At 42.6% G+C, this 22589-nt stretch overlaps 3 pseudogenes; all 3 read right to left on the bottom strand.

The window, feature by feature from the left end:
• Positions 1-5210: 5210 nt before the first annotated feature.
• Positions 5211-5329, bottom strand: LOC143937788 (5S ribosomal RNA; annotated as a pseudogene).
• Positions 5330-5927: 598 nt separating this feature from the next.
• LOC143936579 (5S ribosomal RNA) lies at positions 5928-6046 on the bottom strand (annotated as a pseudogene).
• A 3341-nt stretch (positions 6047-9387) lies between these two features.
• Positions 9388-9506, bottom strand: LOC143936790 (5S ribosomal RNA; annotated as a pseudogene).
• Positions 9507-22589: the final 13083 nt, after the last annotated feature.

Genomic DNA, 22589 nt, shown 5'->3' with positions numbered 1-22589 from the left:
AAATGAGAACCGAACCACAACCGTTAAAACTTTGTTGTTTTGTTGTTTTGTTGTATTGTTATTGTTTGTAGTATGTTTTAAGATAAATGGGATGCGAAAAAGGGCAGGAAAGGGCCTGGGGAGGGGGGGGTGGGGAAGAGCGGAGATGACCATTTGTGGAGACATTAATATAAATGTTACAATCACAATTTTTTTTTTTTTCTTTCTCTCTTGCACAAAGTATAAATAATGGACCAAAGGAAGGTCACAGAAAGAGAAAGGATAAACATAAAAATTTTCACCCCCTTTTTTTTTTTTTGTTTTTTTTTTTTTTTCTTTTTCTTTTTTTTTTTTTTTTTCTCCCTTGCACAAAGTATAAATAATGCACCAAAGGAAGGTCACAGAAAGAGAAAGGATAAACATAAAAATTTCCACCCCCCCTTTTTTTTTTTTTTTTGTCTTTTTTCCCCTCTCACACAGAACATCTCCGCTCCAACAAACCCCCCCCCCTCTAGAGCCACCATATAATGTTATTATGGATATGTAAAGGAATGTATGTCTGTGAAGATACTGGGGTATATGTGTAAACCCCAAATGTTTTAAGATTGAGGCCGCGTACACACGGGCGGACTGTTCGCCCAACCTTGTCCGCTGAACAGTGTTTGGGCGGACAGTCCGCTCGTGTGTGGGCTTTCAGCGGACAGTTTCAGCGGACAGTTGGACGGACAAAGTCTTTCGGAAATTCCGAAAAACTGTCCGCTGAAACTGTGTTTGAGCGAACAGTCCGCCCGTGTGTGGGCCTGTCCGCTGTACTTTCGAAATGAGCGGACTGTTCCCGCTCGGAAAGTCCGCCCATTTCGAGCGCGTGTACAGGTAGGCGGGGCCCGCGAAGGAGACGTCGCGGGCTCCGCCGCCTGGAATGGGCTTAAAGGGGAACCCCAACGCCGAAAAAAATCGGCGTGGGGGTTCCCCCCAAGTCCACACCAGACCCTTGTCCGAGCACGCTACCCGGCCGGCCAGGAAAGGGGGGCGAGCGAGCGCGCCCCCCCCTCCTGAGCCGTACCAGGCCGCGTGCCCTCAACATGGGGGGGTGCCTTGGGGAAGGGGGGGGCCGCGCGGCCCCCCCACCCCAAAGCACCTTGTCCCCATGTTGATGAGGACAAGGGCCTCTTCCCGACAACCCTGGCCGTTGGTTGTCGGGGTCTGCGGGCGGGGGGCTTATCGGAATCCGGGAGCCCCCTTTAAGAAGGGGGCCCCCGGATACCGGCCCCCCACCCTATGTGAATGAGTATGGGGTACAATGTACCCCTACCCATTCACCTGTGAAATAAAGTACAAATAAAAACACAACACAGGGGGAAAAAATATTTTATTGCACAGCCGGGGGTCTTCCGTCTTCGGGGGTCTTCTCGCCGGACTCCTCCGCTATGTGTGTGTAGCTCTTTTGCCAGCGGAGGAGTCCGGCTTTCTTCCTCCCCGCCGCCGGCCTCTTCTCCCGACTTCGGGGGTCTTGTCCCCCTCTTCGGTTCTTCTGCCGGGCCACCGCGCCTGGTCCGGTGGCCCGGTCTTCTGTCGCCGTCTTCCGTTCTTCTGTCGCCGCCTTCGGTTCTTCTGCCGGGCCACCGCGCCTTCTTGTAGCTCTTTTACAGGCGGTGGCCCGGTCTTCTGTCGCCGTCGCCGCCTTCCGTTCTTGTTCTTCTTCTTGTTCTTCTTGTTCTTCTCCAGGCGATGTTGACTCGACGAGCTCTCCGGCCGGAATGCCGGGGACGCGCTGTGCGGTCACTTATATAGTGACAATGGGGCGGGGTCACATGGTATATGTCACATGGGTTGGTCACATGGGTTGATGTCACATGGGGACTATGACATCGTAAGGGGGCGGGGTCACCATGTGACATCAACCCATGTGACATATACCATGTGACCCCGCCCCATTGTCACTATATAAGTGACCGCACAGCGCGTCCCCGGCATTCCGGCCGGAGAGCTCGTCGAGTCAACATCGCCTGGAGAAGAACAAGAAGAACAAGAAGAAGAACAAGAACGGAAGGCGGCGACGGCGACAGAAGACCGGGCCACCGCCTGTAAAAGAGCTACAAGAAGGCGCGGTGGCCCGGCAGAAGAACCGAAGGCGGCGACAGAAGAACGGAAGACGGCGACAGAAGACCGGGCCACCGGACCAGGCGCGGTGGCCCGGCAGAAGAACCGAAGAGGGGGACAAGACCCCCGAAGTCGGGAGAAGAGGCCGGCGGCGGGGAGGAAGAAAGCCGGACTCCTCCGCTGGCAAAAGAGCTACACACACATAGCGGAGGAGTCCGGCGAGAAGACCCCCGAAGACGGAAGACCCCCGGCTGTGCAATAAAATATTTTTTCCCCCTGTGTTGTGTTTTTATTTGTACTTTATTTCACAGGTGAATGGGTAGGGGTACATTGTACCCCATACTCATTCACATAGGGTGGGGGGCCGGTATCCGGGGGCCCCCTTCTTAAAGGGGGCTCCCGGATTCCGATAAGCCCCCCGCCCACAGACCCCGACAACCAACGGCCAGGGTTGTCGGGAAGAGGCCCTTGTCCTCATCAACATGGGGACAAGGTGCTTTGGGGTGGGGGGGCCGCGCGGCCCCCCCCTTCCCCAAGGCACCCCCCCATGTTGAGGGCACGCGGCCTGGTACGGCTCAGGAGGGGGGGGCGCGCTCGCTCGCCCCCCTTTCCTGGCCGGCCGGGTAGCGTGCTCGGACAAGGGTCTGGTGTGGACTTGGGGGGAACCCCCACGCCGATTTTTTTCGGCGTTGGGGTTCCCCTTTAAGCCCATTCCAGGCGGCGGAGCCCGCGACGTCTCCTTCGCGGGCCCCGCCTACCTGTACACGCGCTCGAAATGGGCGGATTTGCCTCCTCCTTACGTGGGCGAGTCCGTTCATTTCAAAAGTTGAGCGAACTGTTTGCCCAACCTTGTTCGTCAAACAGTCCGCTCGTGTGTGGGCAAGTCCGCTCATGCAAATTTTGAGCGGACTGTTTGACAAACTGTTTGCCGAACAAGGTTGGGCGAACAGTCCGCGCGTGTGTACGCGGCCTAAAAGTAATGGTCTGATGTATTTGTTATAAGGAAAATAATAAAGAAGATCTAAAAGAAAAAAAAAAAAAAAAAAAAAGTATTTTTGACCTTTCTGTGGGCGGGGAAAAGGTCTAGGTTACAGGGGAAAATTCTGTCCCTACCCAAGCGATCTGGGGGTCTGTCGATGCCAGACGTGCACACGTACTACAAAGCAGCACAGCTGGTTAGACTAATTGACTGGTGTCGTCATGGGAAGGTGAAGCTGTGGATGCAGGTGGAACAAGCCCAGAGCGGGATGCTACAATGATGTTCCGCTGGCCCTCAAGCGCCACCCGCTCATAGGCAATACTGTGGTGGTCTGCACGCGTCTGGCCTCCCAGGTCCCCCTGTCTTCCGATAACTCGCCCCTCTGCCCGATTTTGGATGACCCACGTTTCCACCCGGGCAAATCTGATGCAGCATTCCGAACCCTGAGGGATTCGGGGTGTTACCTAGCCTCACATTTTAGTGTAGCGGGACACTGGAGAATGACTGCAGAACTGACAGACCCGACTGGCCCATACCGTCTGGACTTTTTTAGAACAGCACAACTGCGACACTTTTTAGACACCCTAACGCCGCCTAGGGCCGCATCTTTACCTCCCACACCCATAGAAGATCTATGCTCCGGAACGGGGTTGGTGGCTCACACTCTGTCCTTAACATACACGATACTTAATGTTCCGCCGGAAGGCTATCAGCTCCCGAGTCGCATTAAATGGGAAAGGGAACTGAATTGCACATTCACAGATCTACAGAAGCAGAAAATTGTGCTGTTTACGCACAAATCGTCAATCTGCACTAAGGTGCAGGAGACGAATTACAAACTCCTCACGAGAATGTATAGGACCCCGGTAGTTTTGCGTAAATTTTTCCCGGCGGTGTCGGATGAATGCTGGCGCTGCCGGGAGGGGACGGGGACTCTGTTGCATATTTTTTGGTCCTGCCCTAGACTTAGATGTGTTTGGGAGGGGGTCCGTCGGATCGTGCAGGGATTCACTGATTATGTGATCCCGGATGATCCGGCGTTCTTCCTGCTTCATGTTAACGACATACCCACACGCTTGTATAAGAAGTGTTTGATCAGACATTTTGTAGATGCGGCGAAGGCATGCAATCCCCTTGCCTGGAAATCTCCGCTCCCGCCTACTCTGATTACTTGGGTCAGGAAAGTCGAAGACGTTAATAAGATGGAAGACCTTGTCCTGACGAGCCAACACAGACAGGAGTTATATACCAAGACATGGCAACTTTGGAATGTCTTCAAATTCTCACAAGAGGGGCAGGCCCTACGGGGGCCCCTAGTTCACCCACCGTAAAGTGGATGATATTATGACCAATCGTTCGAATGTTTACCTAATCTGAGTATACTGGACACCCATGCTCGTGGGTACCCCCCCCTACCCCGCCCCCCAATCTCCTTCCTCCTGCCCCCTGCCTGACCTTTACTTACCTCTCCCTTCCTACTTCCTCTTCTATTCACTGTTTTTCTAACTAGCTTTGCCTTCCTTGGCACCTCAGGGCTCTGTTGGAGTTCCTGGGCTCTCTTACATCCTTCTACAACCAACAGGAAAAAAAAAGGGGTGAGAGACCTGGCCGGACCTAAACGGCATGATGTTACATGTTACTGTCAGGGGATACCTATGTTACAGTTGTACTATGTCATGTACCCAGATTGTCGCTACTTTATATTGCACTGTGACTGTTTTGATTTTGTACATGTTGTGGCCGGTTTGGTCCTTCCGCCTAAATACAAATAAAAAAAAAAAGAAAAAGATTCCTACGCCACCTGTAATTAGGTACTATCCAGGCCGGACCCTTCTTAGCCTCTGAGATCAGATGAGATTGGGCGCTTTCAGGGTGATGTGGCCGTAGGAGATTTCTTTGGGCTCTCTCAGCCCTCTTGACAAATCACCTTGGGAAACAAGCGGAAAAAAACATGTCAACGTCAACAACATAAAAAGAAGCCTGCGGCATCTGGAAAACCCAGGCGGTCTCCCATCCAGGTAAAAACCAGGCCCAACCCTGCTTAGCCTCTGAGACCAGACGAGATTGGGTGCTTTCAGGGTGTTGTGCCTGTAGGCAATTTCTTTGGGAAACAAGGGAAAAAAAACAGGTCAACGCCGACAACATAATGAGAAGCCTACGGCACCTGGTATTCCCAGCCTGTCTCCCATCCAGGTACTAACCAGACCCATCGCTGCTTAGCCTCCGAGATCAGATGAGATTGGGCTCTTTCAGGGTGATTTGGCCGTAGGCACTCTCTTTGGGCACTCTGAAGCCTCTTGACAAAGGCCAAGATGGTCACCTTGGGAAACAAGCTAAAAAAAACAGGTCAAAGCCAACAACATAAAAAGAAGCCTACGGCATCTGGTATTCCCAGGCGATCTCCCAATCAAGACACTAACCAGGCTAGATCCTTCTATGGCACCTGGTCTTCCCAGGCAGTCTCCCATCCAGGTACTAACCGGGCCTGACACTGTTTAGCCTCCGAGATCAGACCAGATTGGGCGCTTTCAGGGTGATGGGGCCGTAGGTGATCTCTTTGGGCACTCTCAACCCTCAAACGCCAAGATGGTCATCTTGGGAAACAAGCGAAAAAAAAAAAAAACAGGTCAACTCCAACAACATGAAATGAAGCCTAAGGCACCTGGTATTCCCAAGCAGCCTCCCATCCAGGTACTAACCAGGCCTGACCCTGGATAGCCTCCCAGTCCAGACAAGATCAAGCGCTTTCAGGATGATGTGGCCATAGGCGATCTCTTAGGGCACTTTCAACCCTCTTGACAAACTGCAAGAAGGTCACCTTAGGAAACAAGTGAAAAAAAAACAGGTCAAGGCCAACAACATAAAAAGAAGCCTACGGCACCTGTTATTCCCAGACGTTCTGCCATCCTGGTACTAACCAGGCCCGACACTGCTTAGCCTCCGAGATCAGACAAGATCGGGTGCTTTTAGGGTGATGGGGCCGTAGGTGATCTCTTTGGGCACTTTCAACCCTCTTGACAAACTGCAAGAAGGTCACCTTGGGAAACAAGCGAAAAATAAACAGGTCAACGCCAACAACGTAAAAAGAAGCCTACGGCACCTGGTATTCACAGATGGTCTCCCATCCAGGTACTAACCAGGCCATACACTAGGCCTCCGAGATCAGATGAGGTTGTGTGCTTTCAGGGTGATGTGGCCGTAGGTGTTCTATTCAGACACTCTCTTGAGTGCTCTTGACAAACGCCAAGATGGTCATCTTGGGAAACAAGTGAAAAAAAACAGGTCAACGCCAACAACATAGACCCTGGTGGTCTCCCATCTGACCCTGACCCTGCTTAGCCTCTGAGATTGGGCGCTTTCATGGTGATGTGGCCTTAGCTGAACGCTTCGGGACATACTTAAAACTCTTGACAGATGCTAAGATGGTCACCTTGGGAAACAAGCGAAAAAAAAACAGGTCGGACCCGTTTCTTCGTACGGTCCGGGCGAACTTGGATATCAAGGGACTTACGGTGGGGCGTATGGAACATAAGCTCTCGGCTTATGCTGATGACGTACTTTTCCACCTCACGGAACCCCTGATCTCCTTGCCTAATCTGATGAGGGAACTCCAGCGCTTCGGGACACTTTCTAACTTCAAAATTAATTATACAAAATCAGAGATATTACCCATCCAATTGACGCCTTCCCTGACTGACAGGTTGCGTACTGCCTTTCCATTTACATGGGCCAAAGCGACCATAAAATACTTAGGTATACGGCTGACAGACAGGTTTGACACCCTATACTCCACTAACTTCCCCTCCCTACTAAAAGCTGTGAATAAAGACTTGGCCCTATGGACTAAGACAGCCTTCACTTGGATGGGCAGACTCAATATCATCAAAATGAACATTCTCCCACGCGTGCTGTTCTCTATGCAGATGCTACCTGTGGCCCTACCTAACACCTTCTTTGCCCAGCTATCCAGTCTAATATCAAATTTTGTTTGGAACAATAAGAGGCCGAGAATCGCAATTAGATTGCTAAGTCGCCATAGAGACGCAGGAGGCCTGGGCCTCCCTGACGCCCAAAGATACTACAGGGCAATAGTCCTCCAGAGAATACTGAACTGGCGCTTCCATACTCAATCCAAATTATGGGTCTCTCTTGAAAAATATATGGCAGGGAGAAATTTGACCTATGCGCCGTGGCTAGCACGGGAACACAGGGATCTGTCCACCTTTACTTCCCCGCTGACGATCCAGGCCCTGAGAACCTGGGACCGACTTAATGCCAATTTGACACTGGCGCCCCCTGTGTCCCCACTGGCCCCACTGGGGGGTTACTTATGGTTCCCCCCGGGGGAACAGGCTGCTTTCTTTGGCCCCTGGGCAGATGATGGAGACGCTAGTTGTGGTAAATTAATGCAGAATGGCAAACTAATGTCCCTAGTAACTCTACGAGATCAGAGGGGGAGCTTCCCTATGGACTTCTGGCGGTATAGGCAACTCCACCATTTTTTTAAAACACAGGGAGACTCCATACGGGATATCTCCTCCCTCACACCCTTCGAACGTCTCTTCATAGCGGAAGAACCAATACCACACATGGTCTCTGAACTCTATCAACTGCTTAACTCTGCATCCCCCACAGTGAAGCCTGCTTGCATCAGAGCCTGGGAAAGGGACTTGGAGATAACTTTCACCCCTGCCCAAATATCTTGCCTCTACCAACTTACCCGGTCCAGCTCGATTGATTCCAAGACGCAAGAAATGAACTACAAGCTACTGATGCGCTGGTACTGTGTGCCGGCAGATCTAGCAAGGATATACCCATCCACGTCAGATCAATGTTGGCGGGGCTGTGGCCACAGGGGCACTCTTCTGCATATTTGGTGGGATTGCCCTGCGATCAGACCTTACTGGGAGGACATTAAATCTCTGATCAAAGAAATCACAGGCATAGATATTCCTCTGTCCCCGATTCACTTCCTGCTACCCATTCCTCCCATGCCAGTGAGCCAGTACAAGAAGAGTGTGCTGCCTCATTTGTTAAATGCAGCTAAGCGGCTGCTCCCTATTTTTTGGATGCGTCCGCAAATCCCAAGTAAGGAGGAGTGGCGCCGCAGGGTGGGTGACATCCGGGAGGCAGAGGGGTGGATTGCCACTTGCAGAAGGGCCCATGACCGCTTCACTGCGATTTGGCAGCCCTGGCTAGTGTATATATCGAACCCTGGACACATTTCATCCAGTTTGGATGTGGCCCTCCTGGAACTGGCGGTGCCATCCCTAAGGGGACGCCCCCAGGGCTTACAGATAGGGACCAGGAGCTGAGGAGACTCCAACACTCAATTTAACATTTCATTAATCAGGGGTGGGGAGAGAGGATGCTATTCTCTCTCTTCACTCACCCCCTTGATCATCCTACATGTATGGAGAGGTTGACGGAGCTCGGGGAGGAGGCGGAGTCAGAAGAGAGGCTTCAGGTATGCTCTAAACCACTTTTCTTTTCCCTTCTTTTTCTCACTTAACTACTTTCTAATACTTTATGACTTGAATAGTTATGGCTGCCTACGGGCAGATGGTTGATATGTTGAGTGCCAGGTGATGGGTGAGGAATGGAGGACTTGGGGGGCCCAACAAAAATTTGGTGACCTGACGCCATGGGACAACCTGACTTGAACAGGGAAATGGCACTTTGGTTCCGCTATTATGCAGGACTGCTCCCCTTCCCCCCGCACGCGGTCGTCTAGGAAGCCGTCGGCCCCACGTGAGTTACCTTGAACGTTAAAGCTGACCAAGCGTATCACGCGTGAGAACCTCTTACAAGAGGACAGACCAGTCCTATACTGCACGAACTAGACTGCGGACTGGGATTACTCAGCCCAACAATCAGTTGACCTAACGTGTTGACCCGTCACCAGGTAAATACTCTCTTAATAACCTAATCAGTACGAAGTTAATTTATGACTGTTGACTATTCATGTTCTTGTTCCCACTACAAGTGAAAAACGAAAAAGGAACGACTGGAGTATTACGTATCAGCATTACCTACAGCAAATGTTTATCCTCTCTTTTCATTTTCATTAAATAAATAAAGATTGTTTAAAAAAAAAAAAAAACAGGTCAAAGCCAACAATATAAAAAGATTCCTACGCCACCTGTAATTAGGTACTATCCAGGCCGGACCCTTCTTAGCCTCTGAGATCAGATGAGATCGGGCGCTTTCAGGGTGATGTGGCCTTAGGAGATTTCTTTGGGCTCTCTCAGCCCTCTTGACAAATGCCAAGATGGTCACCTTGGGAAACAAGCGGAAAAAAACATGTCAACGTCAACAACATAAAAAGAAGCCTACGGCACCTGGTATTCCCAGTCGGTCTCCCATCCAGTTAATAATCAGGCCCGACAATGCTTAGCCTCCGAGATCAGACAAGATCTGGCACTTTCAGGGTGATTTGGCCGTAGGCACTTTCTTTGGGCACTCTCAACCCTCTTGACAAATGCCAAGATGGTCATCTTGGGTCAACTCCAACAACATGAAATGAAGCCTACGGCACCTGGTATTCAGAGTCGGTCTTCCATCCAGTTACTAATTCAGGCCCAACAATGCTTAGCCTCCGAGATCAGACAAGATCAGGCACTTTCAAGGTGATGGGGCCGTAGGCGATCTCTTCGGGCACTCTCAACCATCTTGACAAACGCCAACATGGTCATCTTGGGAAACAAGCGGAAAAAAAAAACAAGTCATTGCCAACATTGGAGGCTAAGCATGGTCGGGCAATCAGTTCCCTTGCCTGAAATAGGCATCTCAGAACTGCCATCTGGCTGCTTCCCGGGTTTCCATCTCCTTCAACTAATCCCAGGAGATGATACTTAGCCTCCATCCTGGTGGAGGTTCCAAAAACCCGATCAATGGTTTCTGTCACCCCCGTCCAGTAGCGGATCAACTTCGGGCATCTCCAAAACATGTGAATCATGTCTCCCCCCATGTTCCCGTACCGGGGGCAGCTTGCATCTGGCCACTCGGCCAAATTGAAAAAGTTTACGAGGAGCATAATAAGTTCTATAAAATAAGAACAGATGTGACATCCTCTGAGAGGAGAGCCACAATTGACCACAGGCAGGATTCCTGTGGCCAATTATAGCTCAGGGGGTTTAGTACACACCCCACACGCCTTGTATGGTGTGTTGCGGCGGTCAGGGAAAGAGGACGATAGGCAGGGACAGTGTCTTTACTGCTTGGGAACTGCTTGGGAACCTAGCACTGTTACAGTGGGGGTTATGTGCCTCCTGCACAGTACACACCTGAAGCTACCCTTTATTTCTGCAATACAGGCATCTGCAGTGGTTGTTGAGTGTGGGTGTTGTGTGCCTCCTGCACAATATACACCTGAAGCTACCCCTTATTGCTGGTGTTCTGTTTCTGTAATACAGGAACCTAGCACTGTTACAGTGGGTGTTGTGTGTCTCCCACACTTTTCCTTATTTTCGGCAGCTGGATGTGTTGAGCCACATCATGCCAAAGACTTGGTTGATGTGGAAGACCAAGCCCTCCTAATGCTCCTTATCCACTCTCACCCAGGCTCAGGGTACTAGCCTGTGTTCTGTATACACTAGGCTTTCTTCTGCATACCCTATCCTCTCTTTATAATCTATCCTGTCGTTTATGTACACTAGACTCTTTGTTTAACTCATAAATGGCAGTGTATATAGAAGGAAGGCTAAGCTAAGTATATAGAGAGAGGCTAAGGTATACAGAAGGTAGGCCAGTTTATACAGAAACCCGGTTGGGTATACAAAGTATTGGGCTATTGTATACAGAGAGGCTAGAGAATAAAGAAGACAGGCTAGTGTATACAGGACACATGCTAATGTATACAGAAAACAGGCTTGGTTATAGAGAGAGACTGAGACTATTATATTCAGAAGAAAAGCTAGTGTATACAGAAAGGCAGGCTGGGGTATACAGAGAGGCTAGTGAATACAGGTAGGGTGATGTATACAGAAATGCTAGTGTATACAGTGTAGTGTATACAGAGAGGCTGCCATAAGGTAGGCTGGGGTATACAGAGATGCTAATTAATACAGATAGGGTGATGTATACAGAAATGCTAGTGTATACAGAGATGCTAGAGTAAACAGTGAGGCTGGGGTACACAGATAGACTAGTTTAAAGAGAGGCTAGTATATACAAAGATGTTAATGTATATAGAGAGGTTAGTGTATACAGAAAGGACAGTGCATATAGAGAAACTAGTGTATACAAGACAGGCTTGGGTATACATCAAAGCTGACAGTGTATACAGAAGACTGGGTAGTGTATACAGAGATAATAGTGTGTACAGAAGACAGCCCAGTGTAAACAGACAGGCTAGTGGGTACAGAAGACAGGCTGGTTTATTCTAGCTAGTTTGTACAGGCTACTGCATACTGAAGAAAGGCTGTGGTATACAGAGAGTTTAGTGTATTCAGAGAGTCTAGTGTATACAGTCGGCGAGTGTATACATAAGACTCGCTAGTTTACACAGAGTTTACAGAGATGCAAGGGGTCCGGAGAAGCTAGTATATATAGAAGACTACAGCGTACAGAAGAAAGGCTAGTGAATACAGAATAAAGGCTGGCTTCTACGGAGAGGCTAGTGTATGCAGAACACTATCTAAGGTATACAGAGAGGCTAGATTATACAGAGAGGCTAGTGCATACAGTGAAGCTATTGTATAAAGAAACCTGGTTAGTGTATACAGAGAAGCTAGGGTGTACAGAAGAAAGGCTAGACAGGCTATAAAGAAGAGACAAGTGTTTACAGAGGACAGTTTCGGTATACAGAGATGCTAGTTTATACAGAGAGACTAATGTATACAGAAGACAGACTAGGGCATACAGAAGACAGAAGACGTATTCAGAACACAGTCTAGTGTATATCGAAGACAGGCAGATTTTATGCAGAAGACCGGCTAGTGTAAACATGCTGGTGTATATAGAGAGGCTAGTGAATTTAGAGGGTAGGCTAAGTGATAACAGAAGACAATCTAGGATATACAGAGACATTTCATCATTTCATCTAGCTGCCTTTTCATTATTATGCTAAATATAGATTATACTCACTACACGATTATAATCATCCACATCAAGCATGCAATAAAACTATCATATATCAAAGTAAACCATGTACTGCCAAACCAATAACGGCATATGGCTTAACAAATGACTTAGCTTTGCACTCTTTTGCACTATTTTGCATATTTGTAATTCTCCACATCAACTGTCACATTGATATCACCACTGACGACACACCCTTCTGACTTATTTTGCTTTATTTATTATTAGAAATAGAGAGTACTATCTCAAAATCCGGTTAAATCTATTCACTTCACTTCACAGGTCTACCGCTAATTGTACGGTAATGTAAAATGTTCACAAAACCATCCATTTGCTACCAGACATGCTGCACATACTAAGAGTAATGTAACTATCGCTCGCTAACGATGTAAACACTTTTATTGCTCTTCTGACATTAACCGAGTATCTCTGACATTAACTATCTCTCTGCACTAGAATTGTAATAATAATAATAATAGGATTGTGTAATGCAAAGATCAACTAGTCTAATATAAGCTTTCTCAAAGGTACCGGCATAGCCTTTAAATTTAGACTAACGCAACTATTTCTCGCCCATTCTCAAGCTAAACTTTCAATCTCTTACCGTTGAACGGCGATACTTCCTCCCTGCAATATTAAGCCATTTAAATGTCCTATTGGTCGCCTATATTATACAACTGTCTCAAAAGCATATATGTAGAGAATAAAACTAGTCTTACATCTTGATAAAACCGTTTTATTGCTCAACCAGTATCAGCTGTCATGACATAAGCAAATAAACGTTTCCACTGTTTGACTCTATTTTCTGTATTACTTCTTTTTCTTCACGTTAACTGTCACAGTTAAAACACAGTGACAAAACATTTCTTTTAACCGCAGCAAAATGTGAGGAAAGCAGTGTAAGCCGTTTTTCTGCCATATGCTTCAGAAAATTAATGTATCACTTTTAAATCCATATCAATTCCACATCCTAATACATTGTAAACGTCTTAAAATTTTAACATTTACTGATATTACATTATGATTATACCAGTGGAAAAGGACCGCGTAAAGCAACTGTCATATTAACCAGTGACATAATCATAATCTCAGAGTTGGTTATTTGATAAATTTACGATTTACTCAACGATTTACTTAACGATTTCAACTTAGATTTTTTTTCAAGCTAAGTCAATTAAATCTTAAATAATGTATACTATATTCTACTGTACTCTTAAATTATGTACTGTTCTTCTGTACCTAGCCGTGCTCATATTTCGTGTTATGTTGCAACCATCTAATCTCATTGCTATTCGGACAATGAGACCTTAATTAGGCCTTAATGATGATATTACTTTGCAACTATCCCTTGTCTATTCACTTTATCTCGACATTTATATACTGCCTCAATATTTTCTAAATTTGTTTTGCTATGTTTATTATATTATAGAGATTACTATCTCTAAATCATTGTAAACCTAACCATAGTTATAATGTCTACAGCAAATTTTACGTTAAAGCAAAATTCACACAAAACCATCTTTTTAAAACCTTTTACACACTGCACGTAATGCAACCATCTCTCACTACCTCTATGCAATAGGATTCTCGTTCTGACTCTATTTTGGGTATTACGTCTCCACATTAACTGTCACACTGATAACCATTTGTAACACATAACACTGGAAACACATTTTTTAACAGCAGCAAAATGTCAGAAAAGCAGTGGGACGGTTTACTTGATTGAGAAGTGATTGCACTAGCAAAGGATAGCAATAAAATTTGATTACATTTCTAACACATAATGCAACTATTTTACATTCAAATCAAGCATACATCCTAATGTAAACTTTATATCACTATTAATGTCCAGGGTTACTGATACATTATGCCGTTAACCAGTGAAAAGGGAAAACTGTCAGTGTAAGCCGTCTTCGTGAGTAACAAAATTAATGGAACGATTTACACGTTGGTATTTTCAAGCTACGTCAATTTACTCTTAAATAATGTATACCCTTTTTGCTGCTTAGCTCACACTTTGCTGTATGTAGCCACGTTAACTATATTCATGGTATATATTGTATTTCATGTCTATCTCACACCTCTAATGCAATCTGTCTGTTTGCCATGTCATACTTTGCCAGTTATTATACTTTCTCATCCTTAATGACACGAAAGGATCCTGAAAAACGATAGAAACCTAGTCACGTCGTTGCTGATATTTCATGATTACAGCAATGATCTCATCTAATTGCTATTCCGTCTTTCTGCCTTGGTATTACTTTGCAACGCTCTATTGAACAATGTAAAGGTAAGCTAGATATTTTGTATATTTCCACTTAAGCTCGACCTGTATATATTGTCTCAATATTATCCTTTCTAATTTTGATAAATTAGATTATAGAGTTTGCTATGTCTTAATCCAGACAACCCTACTCATCTTTATTACGTATACTGCTAATTTTAGGATTATACAAAACCATCTTATTGCTTGTTTACACGCTGCACATATTAAGAGTAATGCAATGCTACCGATGTGAAGTAATTGCTCATCTCACATTTAGCTGGTATCTCTCTGCAATAGGAAACTGAATTTGTACTACAACGATCACTCCTCTAATATCAGACCACTCAGTGCTACCGGGATAACTTTTACATTTATAATGAAAGAATTTCTCAGTCATTTTGAAGCTACTGCAACTAACGCTTCCGATCTCTTTTCAACTGCAATACTTAATCTCTGCAATTTTTATTTTACTTGATTGAGAAGTGATTGCACTAGCAAAGGATAGCAATAAAGTTTGATTACATTACTAACACATAATGCAACTATTTTACATTCACATCAAGCATACATCCTAATGTAAACTTTATATCAACATTAATGTTCAGGGTTACTGATACATTATGCCGATAACCATTGAAAACGGAAAACTGTCAGTGTAAGCCGTCCTCGTGCGTAACAAAATGAATGGAACGATTTACACGTTGGAATTTTCAAGCTACGTCAATTTACTCTTAAATAATGTATACTCTTTAGCTGCTTAGCTCACACTTTGCTGTATGTAGCCGCGTTAACTGTATTAATGGTTACATGAAAGTAACCAATGTCATGTCTATCTCACACCTCTAATGCAATCTGTCTCATGCAATGTATGCTTGATGCCATGTCATACTTTGCCAGTTATTATACTTTCTCATCCTTAAAGACACGTAAGGATCCTGAAAAACGATAGAAATCTTGTCACATCGTTGCTGATATTTCACGATTACAGCAATCATCTCATCTAATTGCTATTCCGTCATTCTGCCTTGGTATTACTTTGCAACGCTCTATTGAACAATGTAAAGGTAAGCTAGATATTTTGTGTATTTCCACTTAAGCTCGACCTGTATTTACTGTCTCAATATTATCCTTTCTAATTTTGCTAATTTCGATTATAGAGTTTGCTATGTCTAAATCCAGGTAACCTACTCACCTTTATTACGTATACTGCTAATTTTAGGATTATACAAAACCATCTTATTGCTTCTGTACACGCTGCACATATTAAGAGTAATGCAATGCTACCGATGTGAACAGTTTAATTGCTCATCTCACTTTTAGCTGGTATCTATCTGCAATAGGAAACTGAATTTGTATCACAACGATCACTCATCTAATATCAGACCACTCAGTGCTACCGGGATAACTTTTACATTTAGAGTAATGAAAGAATTTCTCAGTCATTTTGAAGCTCCTGCAACTAACGCTTCCGATCTCTTTTTTCCACTGCAATACTTAATCTCTGCAATTTTAAGGAATATTTAGCTGCTTAGCTCACACTTTGCTGTATGTAGCTGTATTAATGGTTACCTGTAAGTAACCAATTGGGATTGACATTTCATCTCTAATTCACATTCACAATTCTAATGCAGTTTGTCTTTTTGCCATGTCATCCTCTGCAATTGTTATCCTTTCCCATCCTTTTGCTATATTTGGAGTATATTCACTAAATGATTAAAAAGACACGTAATGAACCTGAAAGATATGAAATGAACCTAGATGTTATTTTGTGTTATGCAGCAATCATATATATTTTGTGTATTTATACTTAAACCCGACCTGTATATACTGTCTCAATATTAATATGAGTTATTTTTCTATATTTATTATTAGAATAAACAGATTAATATCTCTAAATCCTGGAAAACCAACTCACACAAAACCATCTTATTTCTACCTTACACGCAGCACATATTAAGATATTAACATTTAGCCGGCATCTCTCTGCAATAGTAAACGAAATGTGTATATTTCATCTAATATCAGTCTTTTCACTGCTACCGGAACAACTTTTAAATTTAGAGTAATACAACGATTTCTCAGTTTTATGAAGCTACTGCATCTAACGCTTTGGATCTCTTTCCTGTTAAATATTGCCAAGTAAATTGTCCTTTTGGTCTGTCAGTCAATGACTTTACAAAGCCCTACTCAGAGTGCCTGAAGATCTGCGTAATTTCTGCTCTACACTGGATATCCCTTTTACTGCAGTACCGGATTGGTATGCGGACTTTCGTCCACGGATCACAGGCTCAGCCCAGCTTCATTGCGAACAGATGGATACCCAAACAATTCGTCACCACAGAAAACGATCACCGTCGGAACAACGTCCCTTTGGATCCTGCTTCTGCTAATACTGGCGGTGATTCACATTCCACGAGAGCACCTCATTCCCGCCGAGCCCGCCGGGGTCATTTACTTTCATTGACTTTCGAATGCTCTGCTTATTACTTCTTACTTTTATTTCCAATGCTGTTTCTATTTACCTGCTTTGCTTGATGTTTTCTTTTGTTTTTCTTTCTTTCCTTTCTCTCCTCCTCCCTTTCTTTTTTATTTATTTGTTTTCTTCTGCCTTCTCCTAATCTTGTTATGATAAATGATACATTGTATTTCATTCTCGATAAATTTGCGGTGGTTTAGTTCCTCTATGAAGTATCGTCGGATGTCTCAAATGTTATTTTTATTTTTTTCCTTGGCATGTAGACCTTCGGGATTTGTAGGTTTATATCTGTGTAATTGATATTAATTTTATTATTATTAATATTTTGTTTTTCTATTGGAAGTTATTGTATTTATGATTATGTGGCTATTACCATAGGGGAGAGTGAAGTGGGGGGGGGGGGGGGGGGGGGGAGAGAGCGAGGAAGGAGTAAAGGTTTGGGTGGAATATGATAAAAAATTGGGACTACAATTTTCTTTTTGAAAAATATTAACCGATATGGACACAGTGGAAAAACAGAAATTGCGCTTAACATAGCATACTTTTTAATGACACCCATATTTTACATTGTGATACTCTTCGAATACTCTATTCATTTTTTTTATGTATTTACCTCCTCCATTTTATGTTGTTCATTATCTCTGTTCAACGGGAAATGTATTATTAATTACTAAAAGACACCTCTTTTTTTGTGTCCAACCTCGTTCTCTCACAGTACGCTACTCTCGCACATAATAAAAAATATTTAATTATTACTCATACCACTGATCGATATCAGGAATTTTGGTAGATTTATTATCTGCCATTCACGGATCAACAAGCGGGTTCTTGTTTATCCCCGGTTTTACCCCTTTTTGATCTCATACTATTTATTTATATATTTATTTATTTGTTTAATTTTTATAATTTTTTTTCTTTTTTCTCTTTTTTACTTGCAGTATAATATTTTATCTTCTTTTTCTCCTGCATCTCATATCGTACAATGGCTTATTCACATATTAAATCTTCTTTGCCGACCATTAAAAGGATTTCCTTAAATATTAGAGGTCTTAATGTACCAGAGAAACGTTCACAATTGCTTTCCTATATGCATAAAAACAAAGCTGATATAATTTTCTTGCAAGAAACACATTTTAAAACGAATTCCACTCCTAAACTTCATGATCCCCGATATCCATCTTTTTTTCATGCCACTAATCTCCATTCGAAATCCAAGGGGGTTTCTATTTTAATTGCTGCTAAATGCCCTTTCTAAATTTTGGACTCCTGTATAGACATAGAGGGAAGGTATCTTTTTTTGAAAGGATCGCTTCATGGTAAACCTATCACTTTAGCTAATATTTATGTTCCTAATTCTAAACAATCCCTATTTTTTAAATCAACCTTGCAGAAACTGTCTGATTTTTATTCTGGCATTCTCATTGTAGGAGGTGATTTTAATGTTCCCTTGATACCTATTCAGGATACGTCTACCGGTTCCTCATCACTCCTTTATACAGTTTTATGCTCCATTAAAACTCAACTTCAAAATTTATCTCTACATGATACATAGCGTACACTATACCCTACAATGAAAGATTACACCTTTTATTCTGCACCACATAAAAGTTACTCTAGACTTGACTATCTATTTATTTCTCAGAAAGACCTACCTTTCCTCACTTCTGCCACTATTGATCCCATGTTTTTATCTGATCATCACCCTATTTCGATGTCCATGTCATTTCCTGATGTACCATCTATCTGGCGTCTAGATCCCTCCCTTCTCACAGATAAAAGATTTGCTCCCGTCCTTGTTGAGAGACTGAATCAATATTTTGCTGAAAATACCTCTCCTGATGTTTCAACTTTAGTGTCCTAGGAAGCGTACAAATGCGTTATAAGAGGTTACTTTATTCATATATCAATAACTTGACATCTTGTATTCGCCATTTGGAAATGGCACATAAATCTTCACAGGCTATTTCCTCTTTAAATGATCTTATTCAAGCTAGAAAAGATTTGTTAGCTGAATTGCACAATCAATATAAACGCAATTACATATTAAATCAAAAACGTTTTTATGAATACGGGAACAAAGCAGGGAAACTATTAGCTAATGCTTTGAGACTCAAGAAGAGACGTTCTACTGTTCATTCCCTCACCACTTCCACGGGACGCAAGTTAGTTACTAATACTGATATTGCTAATCACTTTGTTAATTATTATACACGTCTATACAATTTATAGCCCTCCATTTCAGACTCTGAACGAAACACCCGAATAAAACAAATTCAAGATTTTTTATCTAAACATACCACGAGAAAACTTTCTGAACAAGACTCTCTCACTATAGCACAACCTATTTCTTCTAAATGGCTCTTCAACAGTTAAAACCTGGAAAGAGTCCTGGACCAGATGGTCTAACTTCGGGCTATTACAAATCTTTTATAGAAATCCTGCGCCCACATTTTCTAAATGCTTTTAATTTCTTATCTTTACACAAATCTCCTACGCCTGATTTACTTACTGCTCATATAACAGTTATTCCTAAACCTCATAAAGAACCATCCCTTGTTTCTAATTACCGTCCAATTTCATTGCTGAATGTGGATCTGAAGATTTATGCAAAAATTTTGGCCAATCGTCTTTTACCCTTCTTGCCCAAGTAGGCTTCATTCCAGGTAGAGAAGCAAAAGATAATACAACGAAAGCTATTAATCTACATCATTGGTTGTCTTCCTCACAACAACGTGGTTTTTTCTTATCTTTAGATGCGGAGAAGGCGTTCGATAGAGTGGCCTGGGATTATATGTTTGAAGCTCTCAAAAATATTTGGTCTCCCCGAACGCATGTTGCAATTTATTCATGCATTATACTCCTCCCCGACTGCGAGAGTGAGAGTTAATGGCCACCTATCAAATGCCTTTCCAATTTCCAATGGCACTCGTCAAGGATGTCCCCTATCCCCTTTAATTTTTGTACTCACTCTCGAACCTTTATTTCATTGTCTCAATTCTAATCCTGAATTACTATCGCCCACAACACTTATAAACTAGCAGCTTTTGCTGATGACATTCTGTTATTTCTTACTAATCCTCATATTTCTATTCCATCCTTGCTTAAAGACTTCGCCACATTTAAACTTCTATCTAATCTTCAAATAAATTTCAATAAATCCGAAGCTCTGAATATATCTTTAGACGCTGATGATATTTCCCGATGTAAATCAAAATTTCCTTTTAAATGGAATACTGATTCAATCACTTACCTTGGTATACAATTACCCTCTCATTTGTCTAAACTCTACTCTAAAAAATACGTTCCCATCCTTCAAAATATACAAAAAGACTTACATTCTTGGTCCACTGGTATATTTTCCTGGTTTGGTAAAGCTTCTATAATAAAAATGAACATCCTTCCAAGACTTCTTTATCTTTTTCAAACTATACCCATTAAGCTTGCTCTTTTTTTCTGTGGGGTAAACTCAGACCAAGAATTAGTTTTGATAGACTGACCATGCCTAAATTGAAAGGGGGTATAGGTCTTCCAAATTTTTCTAAATATTATTGGGCCTGTCACCTATCAAGAATAGTTGACTGGAATATTCACTCTTCTATTAAAGATTGGATATCCATTGAACATTCATTTACTAATATTCCTCTTCACCAACTACCTTGGATTTCTCCCGCTCATGTACCACACACTTACAGACAACATCCTCTCATTCACAATACTATACAAATATTCAATTAAGCTTGCAAAAAACATAATATTTCTTCTTCTCCAGGTCCCTTCACACCCATTTGTGATAATCCTGACTTCCCGCCAGGTATTTTAAACTCTTTTTTCAAGTCTAATTGGCCTCATAAAATAGTTAGAGCCATGCAATTTTTTCATGATGGTTACTTTTTAAATTTATCAGATTTACATTTACAGACTTCAAGTTGTTCTTTCCCTTTCTGGCTATACTTTCAAATAAGACATTTTTTGAATAACCCTCTCAAACGTATATCTTTTACAAAATCACTAACCTCCTTTGAAGTACTATGCTCTCAAACTGAACCTCAAAAACACGTTATTTCTAAAATGTATTCTTTTTTTTTCTCTGATATTGACTCCAAATCCAATGTTGCCAGTCAACGATGGGAGCAAGATCTCTCTCTCGATCTTTCAAGTAAAGAATGGAGTAAAATTTATTCCTATATACATAAAGGTTACATTAATGTTTCTACTCAGGAAAATGGTTTTAAAATTTTCTCTAGGTGGTACAAAACTCCACTTTCCATAAATAAGTTTTCTCCTTCCATACCTTCTCATTGTTGGAGATGTATGGATTTAGAAGGCTCTTTACTTCATATCTTTTGGTCTTGCCCCCTTATTCAACCTTTCTGGAAGGAAGTCTACCGTATTACTTCTCTAGTTTCCACATTCCCGATTGATTTCTCGCCAGCACAGATGCTTTTACATCACTCTCATATCCCTAGAAAAATGTATCATAAATCTCTTACTCTACACTTAATTAACGCAGCAAAAATGTGTATTCCAGCTCTATGGAACATTACTACTCCCCCATCCATTCTGGATTGGTTTAATCGTATCGAAAAAATTTAATGAAAGAATTGATTCATCAATACTACTGATATATCGAATAAAAGGGGGAGCAACAGAGCGGGACTTTAAATGAGGCACACGGAAGCTAGAAAATCCAATTAGATAAAAAACTGATTTTAATAAATTCAAATAGTCATGTATTGCACCTATTATTACACATAATCATAAAATAATATTATAGAATTTCATCAAAATGTACATTCCAACAAGGACTTGATAGTACATACATAGGAATCTTCACATTGAATAAATATCAGTTATCTATAGATATGTGGCACTCTAAAGTGTCACCTAAGAATAAATAAAAACAAAAATAGGGATAAATCAAAATGGAACGTTCATTCTTTGTTATAACATGTGTACACAACATGGAAGTTGACAGCTCTACGCGTTTCGTGACTTTTATATCACTCAACAGGAGCAAAACCATGATGGTAACCTATAAATAGAGAGAACAGCCATGTTTGGAAATGTCTAAGGAAAGGGGGGGACAAATATACAATGTGGAGAGACCCACATGCACACTTGATCCACAAACTTGCATATATACCTGCGCAGAGATGGTGCGGAACACCGGTAATCAGGCCAGCCAAAGATGCCACAGTCATACCACAGTTTGATACTACTGATATCTTTAGGAAGATTTGGGATTCTTGGAATTGCTTTTGTAAATCCTCTGACTATGCGCAATTATCCTTACGATAATTTTGCGAATCTTTATTGTCATATACTGCATTTTGATATTTAAAGTTCCTATTTAATTTATTTATTTATTTATTTTTCTTAAATGCATGTCCATTTTATTTATGCTTATTGTAAGTTTGTATTGTTATTTTATTGTTCCATTATATATATATATATTTTTTTTTTTTATTTACTCTTGTATACCACAATAAAAATTTATTGCAAAAAAAATTAAACGCCTATCTGTAAACAATAGCTTGTCATCTGTACACACTAGCCTCTCTGTATACACTAGCCATTCTTCTGTATACACTAGGCACAGGGGAATAACATTAGCCTATCTGTATTACCTTGTTTGACTTTCTATTTTCTGATTCTTTTCTAGGGTGTACCACAGCGTATACCCAAGCCAATCTTATTACCCCAGCCTC

Source organism: Lithobates pipiens, unplaced genomic scaffold (assembly GCF_037356315.1).
Source record: "Lithobates pipiens isolate NorthernLeopardFrog02 unplaced genomic scaffold, aLitPip1_a1.2 Scaffold_28, whole genome shotgun sequence".
In the NCBI taxonomy this organism is placed as follows: Eukaryota; Metazoa; Chordata; class Amphibia; order Anura; family Ranidae; genus Lithobates; species Lithobates pipiens.
Note: the sequence above shows the minus strand (reverse complement) of the source record. Positions and strands in the feature narration are given on the sequence as shown.